Raw genomic sequence first — 12,784 nt, 5'->3', positions numbered from 1 at the left:
GTCAGAGATCCCCACCATTCCCACTGAAGCTGCACCCAGGCCTGGAGACGAACACAGCCCTCCCCAAATGGGCTGACATGTCATTGATATTAAATTAGTAAATTGTTTAAGTATTCAGTTCAGCCCATTTCTCTTGTTCCTGCTGAGCAGAGACTTCTCCACCAGCCCCACACCATTTCCTCATGACCCATTAAAAGCCTCTTGCTCAGAACCAGCGTTTTGCTGACGACTCTGCAGTCACTGGGGCACTAATTACCCCCTCCCAGCGTTTGATGTCATGAAACTCACAGGAGCATCATTACTTTGAGGATTAACACATCCAGAGGAGCTCCCCTCCCTCTGGGGATGTACCTGGGGAGGGTGGGCCCTGAGCTCGCAGCCTCTGGAAGAAGCAGGAGCACCCCATGAGCAGCTCTACCCCTTGTTTGGGGCAAAAAGGGTCGGGGACAGCTGAAGCTGTATTTAGGAGCAAGTTTAGGCCCAACTAAATGCTTTGATTATAAACCCAGCATTTTGCTCAGCTGAACCTTTGTGTCCTCTCTGTCTCCATCTGAATTGTTTTTCCCCTGCCTTGTTTTCCTCACTGTTCCATTCATCTGGGCCCTGCCATCCCACAAACTGTCCCTCTTGCTCTTCGTCCCTGGTCCCCACAGAAAAGTTTCATTTTGTGACCCCACAGCAGAGCAGGAGCTATTTTGGAACAGACAATATGCAAAGGAAAATGCTTCCACCTCAAATCCATGTGGAACTTTTGCCCATCTGGAAAACCAAAGAGGTCGTGACTGTGCCAGTGCAAGGACAGGGAGAAAATCAAAAGCAAGGCCTAAATCCACTTTCCAGAAAACCCCAAAAATTAATAGTGAGGTTGATTCCCATTGAACTAAACTGTGGTGACATTGGTGGCTTGTGTGCAATAGGGGCAGGCCAGGCTAAGATTATCTCAGATGTCCTGAGAGCGCTTCTGCTGCATGTTGGGTGAACTTGGCTGCGTGATCTTTCCAGACTCAACAGGTTTTCTTTCCTGACCATTAAATCCATGCTGGAAAAAGAAAACTAATATAAATAATATAGATATAAATATAAATCCTGAATATTCGGTGGCCACTCATGCAAGTACAATCTGTGTGGAGTTGTATCGACCCTTGTCTTACAGATCCATATCCCATCTGCAGATGATTCTCACACTTCTGTCACGTCTGGGACAACGACCAGAAAAGAAATTGAAGTTTCAGCACACACTGGCAGCACGTTGATGAAACACAATTTGCTTTTTTTTTCCCCCTCCATCTGTCTTGCAGACTACAGGGAGTAATTAGAAGATCATCTCCCTCAATTCCACAATATATAAAGCAATAAAACAGATGCCAGGATTGAACGATGGCTGGAGCCAAGTTACACCACCTAATCTCTTTCAAAAGCTGTGATTTTGCTAGACTGTTGCAAAACCAGGGAGATTATGCTTAGGATGCAACGCAGGAGATTGGGACAAAGGAGCCGTATCAGCTTTCTCCATCCACATGTGGAAGGAACTGGAAGCTTGGCTTTCAAATGGCAACTTGGGAACAGATCAGCTGGGGACATGGTAATCTTCAACATAATTAGCACACTTATGACATTTTTAATTAGCACATTTCTGTAGGACTTTTACTCCAGTGTTTTCACAAAAGCTGTGGGGTTTAGGCCCAACAGAAGGCCAAGGAGGGGGAAGTACTTGCCTGAAGTCAACAAAAAGCATCTGGTGCTGAGTGTGTTCCTTCTCTTCTGGACCACTGCTTTCCTGGCATGTGAGGCACCAACTGACTGTGGGTGTAACTTGTCTGTCTGGATAATTGTTTGATAATAAATAACAGATCAAAGGGAGATATTTCTCTGCATGCTCAGAGTCTCTGTGAGGGCATTAGTGGCAGGAGGTAAACTCAGTTGCAGTATTAAAGAAAACCCCAACCAACCAAAAAAAAAAAACCCAAAATAAACCCTCAGAAGGTGACAGGCTGAGAAAACTGGATTTATGCAGACAATTCACATTCAAATGCAATTTTATCTTCTGCAGCGCTGTGGAGGTGGTGAGATTGCCCAGCTCTGCTAATAGGGCTTGCATGACATCTTACACACTTAGAGTCTATTCCTGAGGCAGCACTGCATAATAAGTGCCTAATTATTATTATGATTACACTTGGCATTTTTAATAACAGCAGTAATTGGGTGATGTTGACGGCCTCATTTCAGGATTCTGGATTTGGCCTGGAGCTGCAGTCATTAAGGGCTGGCTGAGGAAAGAATAACGTATCACGAAATGCATTTCATGTCCCAGATCCCTGCCAGGCTGCAGGGGGAATGCTGACGGTGTCCTCAGTGCTGGGAGGGGTCTGTGCCTTCTGACAGGTTCCCGAGGCCTGGGTGACGCAGGGAGATTTCTCATGGAAGCGTGCTCAGGTCACTGGGAAAAGCTAATTAAAGTGGATTTCACTTTGATCAGCTCCTTCCAACCACGTTGAGGCGATAAGATCAAATGAAACTCTGCTCTATCACAATGTGTTTTAAAATGGAGATGGGTGTGGGTGAGTATTACAGAGCAACGTGACCTAATGGTTTTAAGGCCTGGCCTAGGCCTTGCAAGGCGCAGGTCTAAGTCCCAGGAATCAGGCTGGGTATCCAAACAAGCCACGGAGGCTGCGATTTTGGCAGGGAATTTTAGCAGATGCAAAGGTTGCCCTCAGAAAAGCACACACACGAGCAGTTGACTCAAGGCAGATGGGATGGAAGTGGTACTTTGGGGTAAGCATATGCTTTACACGCTCGTGAAATGAGAACAGGTTGCCAAACCAAAGCCTAAGAAAGGAGCTGTGGTGGCTCTCTAATCCTTGAAGATTTTTAGTGGAATTAAAAGGCGACTGCTCGTCTCTCTATCTGTGTTTGTAGCAGTTTGTCACTTGCATCTCCCAGTGACTTTTGAATTTTTACAAATGTAACAGAGATGCAAAAATCTGAGGGAGAGATGACTTCCTATTTGGGAGGTACAAATCAATGTCTAAGAAAAAGAAGAAAAAGGAGAAGGAGAAGGAGAAGGAGAAGGAGAAGGAGAAGGGGAAGTAGAAGGGGGAGGGGAAGGAGAAGGAGAAGGAGAAGGAGAAGGAGAAGGAGGAGAAGGAGAAGGTGAAGGAGAAGGTGAAGGAGAAGAAAAAGAAAAAGAAGAAGAAAAAGAAAAAGAAAAAGAAGAAGAAGAAAAAGAAAAAGAAAAAGAAAAAGAAAAAGAAAAAGAAAAAGAAAAAGAAAAAGAAAAAGAAAAAGAAAAAGAAAAAGAAAAAGAAAAAGAAAAAAGAAAAAGAAAAAGAAAAGAAGAGAAAAAGAAAAGAAGAGAAAAGAAGAGAAAAAGAAAAAGAAAAAGAAAAGAAGAGAAAAAGAAAAAGAAAAAGAAAAAGAAAAAGAAAAAGAAAAAGAAAAAGAAAAAGAAAAAGAAAAAGAAAAAGAAAAAGAAAAAGAAAAAGAAAAAGAAAAAGAAAAAGAAAAAGAAAAAGAAAAAGAAAAAGAAAAAGAAGAGAAAAAGAAAAGAAAAAGAAAAAGAAAAAGAAAAAGAAAAAGAAAAAGAAAAAGAAAAAGAAAAAGAAAAGAAAAAGAAAAAGAAAAAGGAAAAGGAAAAGAAAAAGAAAAAGAAAAAGAAAAAGAAAAAGAAAAAGAAAAAGAAAAAGGAAAAGGAAAAGAAAGAGAAAAAGAAAAAGGAAAAGAAAAAGAAAAAGAAAAAGAAAAAGAAAAAGAAAAAGAAAAAGAAAAGAAAAGAAAGAAAAAGAAAAGAAGAGAAAAAGAAAAGAAGAGAAAAAGAAAAAGAAAAAGAAAAAGAAAAAGAAAAAGAAAAAGAAGAGAAAAAGAAAAAGAAAAAGAAAAAGAAAAGAAAAAGAAAAAGAAGAGAAAAAGAAAAGAAAAAGAAAAAGAAAAAGAAAAAGAAAAAGAAAAAGAAAAAGAAAAAGAAAAAGAAAAAGAAAAAGAAAAAGAAAAAGAAAAAGAAAAAGAAAAAGAAAAAGAAAAAGAAAAGAAAAAGAAAAAGAAAAAGAAAAAGAAAAGGAAAAAGAAAAAGAAAAGCCCAGATTGGACTTCTCCACCAGCCAAAGCTACTTTTGGAGTATATTAGGAGGAAACAGGGGAAGGAGCATTTTTGGGCAGTGTTATCCAGGAATGCCCAGGTGTTCAGGAATGCAGCAGCATTGAACACACACTGAGGCACTGATGCTAAAATTGGGCCAGTATTAACGAAAAGCCAAAATCCAAACCCCTAATGTTTCGGGTTCCAATTGATTGAGCTCCAATCCTTAACTATTATCAAGCCCAGATGTCTCCATCCTCCAGCAAATTCCCTCACTTAGGAAAAATTCCACCAGAGGCCACTGTTGTTAAATAGATGTGGGAATTTTAGCCTGTGCAATGCTAAAAAACCCCATTCCTTGAGGTTTCAGGACTTTCTTTCCCCACCTGCTCATTTGCAGAAACCAGGTAGATTTCTGAAATCCACATATATTTCTCCCTCTTTTCCACAAGCCAGCAGAAAACAATCAGGGTTTTTCAGGAAGCGCAGCACGCTCTGGAAAACCACTGTCTTTGGCAGAGAAACTTACAGAAAATACAGAGATGTGAATATAATTAAATAAAGGAGGATAACAGACAGTTGATGCCTGATTTTCCCACTAATTTAGCAACTCTTATTTGAACTGAATCTCTAAAATAAGAAGGTGTCATACACTGCATAATGTTACTAAAACAGAGCTCTCTTGTTCCCCATCTCCATGATTCAGTCATCATGGGCATTAAAGAAAAATCTCACAATAATTTGCTTTTGTAAACATCCTGGAGCCTACAGGATGATTTGTGGTCTAGAGATACGATTCAAAGAAGAACACCTTCATCATTCATTCATTCCTTCATTTTCACCTTTATGGAGAGTAATCTTCCAGGGGTGACTGGGGGGCTTGCAGTTTGTCTGTTAAAATTCACACCTTAGAATGAATGTCATTCACACGGACCTGCTCAGCCTGATGAGGCACCAGGACTTGAGGAAACAAGGTGTCAACGAGATATTTCACTCTTGACTAAAAAGAATATTTTTGACAGAAACCACTTGGGCTGTCATGGGGTTTGCCCAAGCATGAATTTGAGTCTGGAAATGGGAATGGGGGAGAGGAGGTTTTTCTGCCTAACATGAGGCAGTTCTGGGGAAAGAAGTAGTTCTGGAAATATTTAGGGTCACGAAAAGCAGTATCAGTGATTAGTTCTGCAGCCTAAAAGCAAGTTATTGTTGTTTTCCCCACATGTTTTAAATCTGAAACCTTCTGATGACAATTTAGACACCAAGATTAATTTAAAGAAGAAAGCTGGCTTTGCTCTGGGGTATTAAACAAAGCTCTAAAAATGCAGATGGAGAGCTGCGAGTTTGGAAGGGAGGTATTTCATTTAACGCAGAGCCTGATAAAGATGTAAAGCCTGTGTGTTTCCATAAGCCAGCAAATTGATATTGACTGGTTTAACACATCGAGGACCTTGGAATTCTCCAAGATGCCGAATGTTTAATGCTGCAAAGAGCTGCCAGCTCCTTTGCCATCCTAACAAAGCGCCTCGGACAGTCTGATGGAACAGTTTGCATTACAGAGCTCGATTTCCCATCTGCTGCTGATGAAATCACTCTCTCCAACTGCTTCCCTGCTATTTGACTCAGGATATTGCTTCTTGGCCAGCCGGCAGCTTCTCTCCAGTCATCAATAAGCATTTTAATTAACAAAATAAAATCTTAAATGTGAATTGAATTTTGTCGGCAGCTCCAACTCCTGCCCAAGCCCGAGATCCCGGCCAGGGTGCAGAGCAGCACTAGAAGGCATTCGAGGCACACAGGCGGCACCAAATATTCCCTCTCCACAGTTCTGGTGTGGGTTTTTCCCTGGGAAAAGGTGAACCACTGAGCAGTGATGTCTGTCTGAGCCCGGTCTCTGCTTGGACAGCCAGCAGGGCAGGCAGGTGGGATGGTGGCACTGCTGCCACCGAATGCTTCATTTCCCTCCTTCCTGGGAACAAAGCCGGGGAAGCTGTGGCCTTTCTCACGCAGAAAAACAGAGAAATGGGGTTTTTTAAAGATTATTTGCAGCTCAAAGACAGAGACAAACTCCCAGTCTGTGTCTGGGTGGATTTATCCCAGTGGTTGGTGCTGCTGGGAGCTGGTAGCTCCCCGTCCCAGCCTGGTGTGATGGTTTGGGGGCAGCCCTGGCCCACCCCATCCCTTCAACTGCAGCCACCCTATCCAGGGGGTTCCTCAGCAGGGCTGGCTCCAGACACTGCAATAATAAAGATGAATTAGTAGTAGTAATAATAATAATAATAGGAATAACAGCAATCAATACATGATCTTCAGGCCCCCCAATGTGTGAATCTCTGATGAGATCTGCATTGTGGTAAATCATCCTGTAATATTCTCAGGGCCACCTTATTTAAATATTTGCTTAGTGCAGCAGATAACCCTGGTAAAATGGAGTGATCTGTCAGGAGGAAATAAATGTAATTTTCCCCCTCCTCCAGCCACGCAGCTGCGTGTACTCCAGCCCATGCTTTGAGCACAGAAAGTGCTGTGCAACATTTAGAATTTCTGCATATATTTTGGGTTTAAGCCCAGCCCTGTGGCTGTGAATTCACAGCATCGTCCCCCAATGCACACACACATGAGTGCAGCCCTGATCTGCATCACATCTGCCTGTCAGAGGGTTTTCTCTGGTAATTGTAGAGAATCCTCCTCTGTTTGGCTCTGCCCAGAATAAAAAGAGGGGCTCTTTGCATTCCCTGGAGTGCTTGTTGTGTGCAAGTGTTCCAGTCAATCCCATCCCCGACAAGCATTTGGGAGGGAACAACACACTGGAATTCCAAATGCCTGAATATTAATGGGAGTTGTGGTGCAATCTAAGAAAGAAGCAGCCAGCCCCAGCACAGATCAGTGCTGCTCACCTGGTGAGAACTGAGCCCTGCAGCCCAAAATGTGTGAGACCTCCTGCAGCTACAGACTCATTCAAGAGCAAGAATTTAAGAGAACCACTCTCAGGGAAGAGGTTTCACTCTGCTCCAGCACAAGCCAAGGTGCTGGCCACCTGCCTTGCTCCAGGGAATAGTTCCTACAGCCAGAGCTGAGCCAGCACACAGATTTTTCTGTTCATTTCTTACAGTTTTATCGGCACTTGGTTTGAGCTTTCTATATATCCTGGGATCTAATGCATGGTGGCATTTGTGGCTGAGTTTTCCTGTGCCCAGGGCTCGTACAGACGGCCCAGAACTCCCAGAAATTCTGTGAGCTGATCAGATTTGTAGCTCTTTAATGACCACTCAGCAGACCATGCTGAGCATGTGGCCCGTACCTCATGTAAACTGTGAATTCTTTGCACTCATTAATGTGGTTCAGAGCCCTTGGTACAGAGATCTCATCTCTCTGCTTGCAGATCTCCTCCTGCAAGAGGTTCTAGCCTTGTCTTTAAATAAGATTGAATGCCTGAATTGCATGACCTACAAATCAAGCTAAACCCAATGTATTTCCAGGTTTGAAGAATCTCATGTCAGCTGAGTATTATTTTCAGGGCCCTTGTGAAGGAATTGGTGACCAGCGCTCTGAAAAGGATCCCATTTCCTGTTACACTGGACTAGGAGCACACTTCCAGGCAATTACCATGTCCCAGCTGAGCACTGGAAGTCTGTAGTGATGAGCAGCACCCCTTAAACCCAGACCAACTCCCTCACCTGTGATGATCTGACCATATCCTAAAGCACCTTGGACAGAAATCAGAAGAAGCCTGGGACACACGTGTTAAATATTCCTTGGGGATTCTGTCAGTGCCAATGCCCAAGACTACAATTGGTGGAAAAGCCTGGCCTGCACAGCCTGTTCATAGCAAGATTTTAGGGTTTCTTCCTCAAAGCAGCAGCAACCAAAGGTCACCAGATACAGAAGGGAGAAATGATGTGCACAGGGGACAGCTGTAGAGATAATTTTTACAAACAACTTAAAATCATGGAATCACAAAATGCCCTGGGTTGGAAGGAACCTTAAAGATCATCCAGGTCCACCCCCCACCATGGGCAGGGACACCTTCCACTATCCCAGGTTGCTCCAAACCCCATCCAACCTGGCCTTGGACACTGCCAGGCCTGGCTGTTGCTTTGACCCTGTGGCTTTTCCTGGTCCAAGCTGTTGATTCCCACATTGGAAACTCCGAGTTTTCCTGATGATTTTAACTTATGCCCCCTGAGAAATTGCAAGAAGTCTCTCTTTGATGAAGTTCTGGATCCTGCTGTGGTGCCTTCAAGAATTGCTGTTAGAAAGAAAACAAGGGCATGCCTGGGCAAAGGAATTCTTTCTGCTGAGCAAAATATCACATGAAAATCAGTTTCCAACAGAAAACGAAAAGCATTGCAACATTTTTCTCTTTAGTTGAGAAATATGAAATATGAAATCATATTCTGTGGAGAAAGATGGGGTCATGTTTTCCACACCAGCATGGAAATGTCCCATGAGGCTGAAGCACAATTTACACTTGGGAATGCACATTCCTGTGCTCCTAGTCCTGCTGGGAGATCAGTGCTGGGTTTTGTTCATGGAGGACTTGATGTGGCTTTGCAGGAAAGCGAGGCATGATGGAATCTTGCTGATCAAGGCTGCCCAACATGAACATCCCGTCCCAGCACAGCCAAGCTGCATCTCCAGGAGATGTCCTGAAGGCTGCATTGCTGAATGTTTCCATCTGCTGGCACAGGAAAGGCTGGATCAGGGCAACCAGTTTGGTTTTGTAACGGGGATTTATGCGTTGTCTTGAGCCATTATTTGTGTCCAGAGTTACAAAACAAAGACATTTTTGTTCCAGCTGATTCCTACAATGGAGAGGGGTTAACTTTAGGGTGGAGGTTGCAGTGGAGATGGCTGGGTTTGAGCACAGCTACTTCTTGCCCAAGAAAAGACAATGCTCAATATAAATATCCTGACTGGAAGTGTGCTGCAGTGGGCTCCAGAGTCACAGCCCCGCTCAGGCACCTCAGGAGACTCAGAAAATAGTTTACACCTTCTTTTTCCCACCATCATTCCCTGATGTTTTTTCTTTTTTTCCCCCTTTTTTCTTTTTTTGCTTCCCCTCTCCCACCCCCCCCATGCTAAACGCTGAGAAAAAACTGCTTGGCTAAATGAGAAATGACCCTTTTCCAGCAGAGGAAACTGGGACAGCCTAATGATGCAGGATGAAAGAGCAGCATCAGTATCAAACAAAGCACGGGCCTTTCTTACCCTCAGCTCCTTTGGGAAGTCACTCCCCAGGGCCAGCACAGAGAGCCTTCATGGTCCTGCACAGCCTATTTCTGGTGCCAGAAGATGAGCACCCCAATAGTTGACATCATTTGCACTCTGGAAGGCAAATTGTGTTGTTCAGAAGCACAGAACAAGTAAAAATTATCGTCTCTGAGTCAGCTGTGTTAACGAAGCCAAACCCTGTCTCGCAGGTATTTGGAGGAGCACTCATTTTGAAGCGTTTTCCCAGCATAGCTGCTTCTCCAAACCATGCTGCTGCTCAGGGTTCCCTCTCCCAGATGAAGAAGGGAAGGGAATTGCAGCTCCTTGTGCTTGGCATGGGCTTTGACGTTCTCTGTTGGCACCATTAAAGGCAGACCTGGTGAGTTCTGGTGCTGGTGGAAGCCATTGATTCCACCGCCCCCTTTTTAATTATTTCTCTGAAGGGTGGGTTTGTCTCCTCCTGCAGGAGTGCAGAGCTCCGAAGTGCAGTCAGGGCAGGAGGAACTGCAGACTTCAGAGACTTCACATCCCCATCAGAGATTCTGTGTGTGCCTTATTAATGTCTATCACCAGGACATATGGAAGAGCAGCTACACCAGTCCTCTTAGATCATCACTCAGAGATTAGAAGTGAGTAAAAAACTGCAAAGCATCCCCCATAAATATTCATTGGGATCGTTTAGAATGCAGTCACTCTGAAGGCAGCCAGGCATCGTGGCTAGAGGTGCTGTATCGATTTTCTCCCACAGATATCAAGATTAAAACTGCTCCGTGAACCAAGCAAGGGATTTCTTTTAGAGAGGAAGTTCATGTGGAGCCAATCAGTCCTGCCTGTGATGAATTGAGCCTTTCAGGAAGTGCTGAATCACAAACCCGAAGGTGTTCCTGGAGATCTGCTTGATTTCATACCTTTATTTTCCTTTGGAGCATTACTCATACCCACTTCGGGATTTCTTATCACACCTGGGGGAGACATGCACTTAGAAAGAGCTGGAAACAGGGAGGGTTGGTCATTAGCTCAGGATCTGGGAGGGGACTGAGGTAAAATCAGGTCTTTGTCTGCCCATCTGAATGATTCAGTGATTGGGGCAAGGAGTTGAACAGGAACCCATCCTTGTTTGGGCAATGACTGTAACAAAAAGAAATTCTCATTTTTTCCAGCTCTGTTCTCCACATCTCCTCTGAGCTCAGACACATCCTTAATTAATTAATTGCAATTAATATTTCTAGAGACAATAGAAAGACTAAAAAGCCACTCTGGTGATGTAAACTGAACATGTACAGCAGTTTGCTCACTGATCTTACTCCCCATGCTGGAGCTGCCCTGTCCAAAATTCCTTTTAGTGCAAGCAGCAGCAGGGCATAGCCTGGGAATAAGGCAATGAAAACAGTGAAAACACCCAAGGACCCCACAGGATTTTTAACAAGCTGTAACCATTCGATTTTTTTTTTCCCCAGCATCACCTCTAACTCTGGAGAGGGGATTGGGAAGGGGCTGGGTGTACACCCCAAAGCTCGGTGAGAGGAAGGGTTGGATGGGTGGCACGAGGGCACAGGGGGACAGCTCAGTGCAGTCAGAGCAGGCACCTCTCACCATCTGCTGGTGCTGTCCCCACCCCCACCAGGGCTCCCTTCCCCTCCCAGCTCAGCGTCTGTTGTCACCCACCCCCCGGGTGACAGCCGAACTGTGCTTGACAGCAGAGATGTTTTTTCCCCCACCTCCTCCACAAGCCCTTCCCTTTGTCCTCTTTTCAGCAGTTCTGGCTCCTGCCAGCAGATTATGTTGACAATTCCATGTGAAAAGGAAATTAGAAATGCACCAGTGTTCCTCATGCGAGCAGAGCCACGGCTTGAATGGGAGCATTAATTCAGATTAGAACGGAATCACTCAACAATTCATCTTTTTCTCAGCGCGTGTGTGTGTGTGTGTGTGCTTTGTGTACGACAGGGATGTTATTGTCTCAGGTCTCTGATACGACCCACCTGATTAATGGGACGACACAGCCTGCCAATATCATTCCTACAACTAAATCAGTGTCACCTGCAGGTCCCCAAGGAGAGGGAACGTGCTCCAGAAACTCTGAGGAAGCAAAACTGGTTTCCAGGCTCTGCCTCTCAACTCTATGACAGCTCAGCCTGGCTCCAAAACTGGATGTTCCTCAAGTAAGCTCTGCTTCCTGAGCTCCAGGAACATCCTGGAGCATCCCCATCACAGAAAATCAACAAGTGAAGGGCAGGTTTTGCGTTGGCTTCGGGGATGTTGCCTTTCCCACTCTCACATCACCTCCAGCTCCCACTGTTTCCCCTCCATAAAGTAGAACTACTGTGAAAGCCATGTAAAGAAATTATAAGGTTTAATTTCTAAAGCTTTGTGTGATTCTGGCATAGGGAAAAAAAAAAAAAGCCATATGGAAAGAACAGCTGCCAAGTGAAATCTCACCCTGAACGCAGAATATACGAAATTTCCTGGCGTGGGTGAAAATGAAGTGTCAGAGGTTGTCGTTTGGAAAGGCCAGAAGGGAGCAACCATTAAAAAAAGCAGAAAAAACTCTCTTTCTAAATTCTTCTAGAGAGTGGCTGGTGGTGAGGGCAGAAGTGCTCTCAGGTTGCCAAGGTTCAAGTGACCTGCAATCACCTGCAATGAGAAACAGCCCCGCAAGGTCCTCTCCAAGTTTGTGACAGTGCCAGTGCCACCCAGTCAGGAGCAAAAACTGAAAGGAACAACAAAAACACGCCTTCAAACTGATCAGTCAGAATGACAAAATCCCAACACAAGCTCAGGACTCGCTTCAGATTTTCTGTTCCAAAACGTTGAACTTCCTTTGCTCTTCCATTGGCACCCCGCAGAGTCCCACCAAAGTCAACAGCGACAACAGAAGAATTACACTCAGTGTGCCAGGTTCATTTTAGAAAGCAGCATAATTAGCAATAAATTAAATAAGATCAGCTGGGGAGGCACTTCATGTTGTCCAGGCGTCATTAAGGGGAGCAATCACGTGGTCCTGCAGGCAGCAGAGCAAACCAGGGTGATAAGGAGACAAGGACACAACCAGAAAAGGCAGTACCAAGAGGAAACAGCAGACAATCCATCTGTCTGCTGCCTGTTGGAGTCCACCTGGAAGATTGGTTCCTCTAATGTGAGGTTTAGCTTCTTTCTTCCAAGTAAATAAAGTTTCTCTAGCAGAATTCCAGCCGCAATCGGGGCAACATGAAATCCCCTCTGCCCTGAGTCCTCTTTCTGACCTTTGCTCCTTCCAGATGTGCAAGGGAAAGGTTCAAGGACAGGTTAAATGAAGACTGAGCCATTCCCTAGTCTACCTTCCCAGCTTTCTGAGGCTGTATCCATCCAAGGATTTATCTTTTATCCACAGAACACTTCCCCTGCCCTGATTTATCTCCCGATTTTTAGCATGGCTGAATGTGGCGTCCACAAAATCCTGCAGCGATGAGTTCTGCACTTCAAAGACATCCTGTGCCAGAAAAAAAAGCGCCTTCCATT

This window comes from Corvus cornix, chromosome 13 (assembly GCF_000738735.6).
Source record: "Corvus cornix cornix isolate S_Up_H32 chromosome 13, ASM73873v5, whole genome shotgun sequence".
Classification (NCBI taxonomy): Eukaryota; Metazoa; Chordata; class Aves; order Passeriformes; family Corvidae; genus Corvus; species Corvus cornix.
This window is presented reverse-complemented; position numbering follows the sequence as displayed.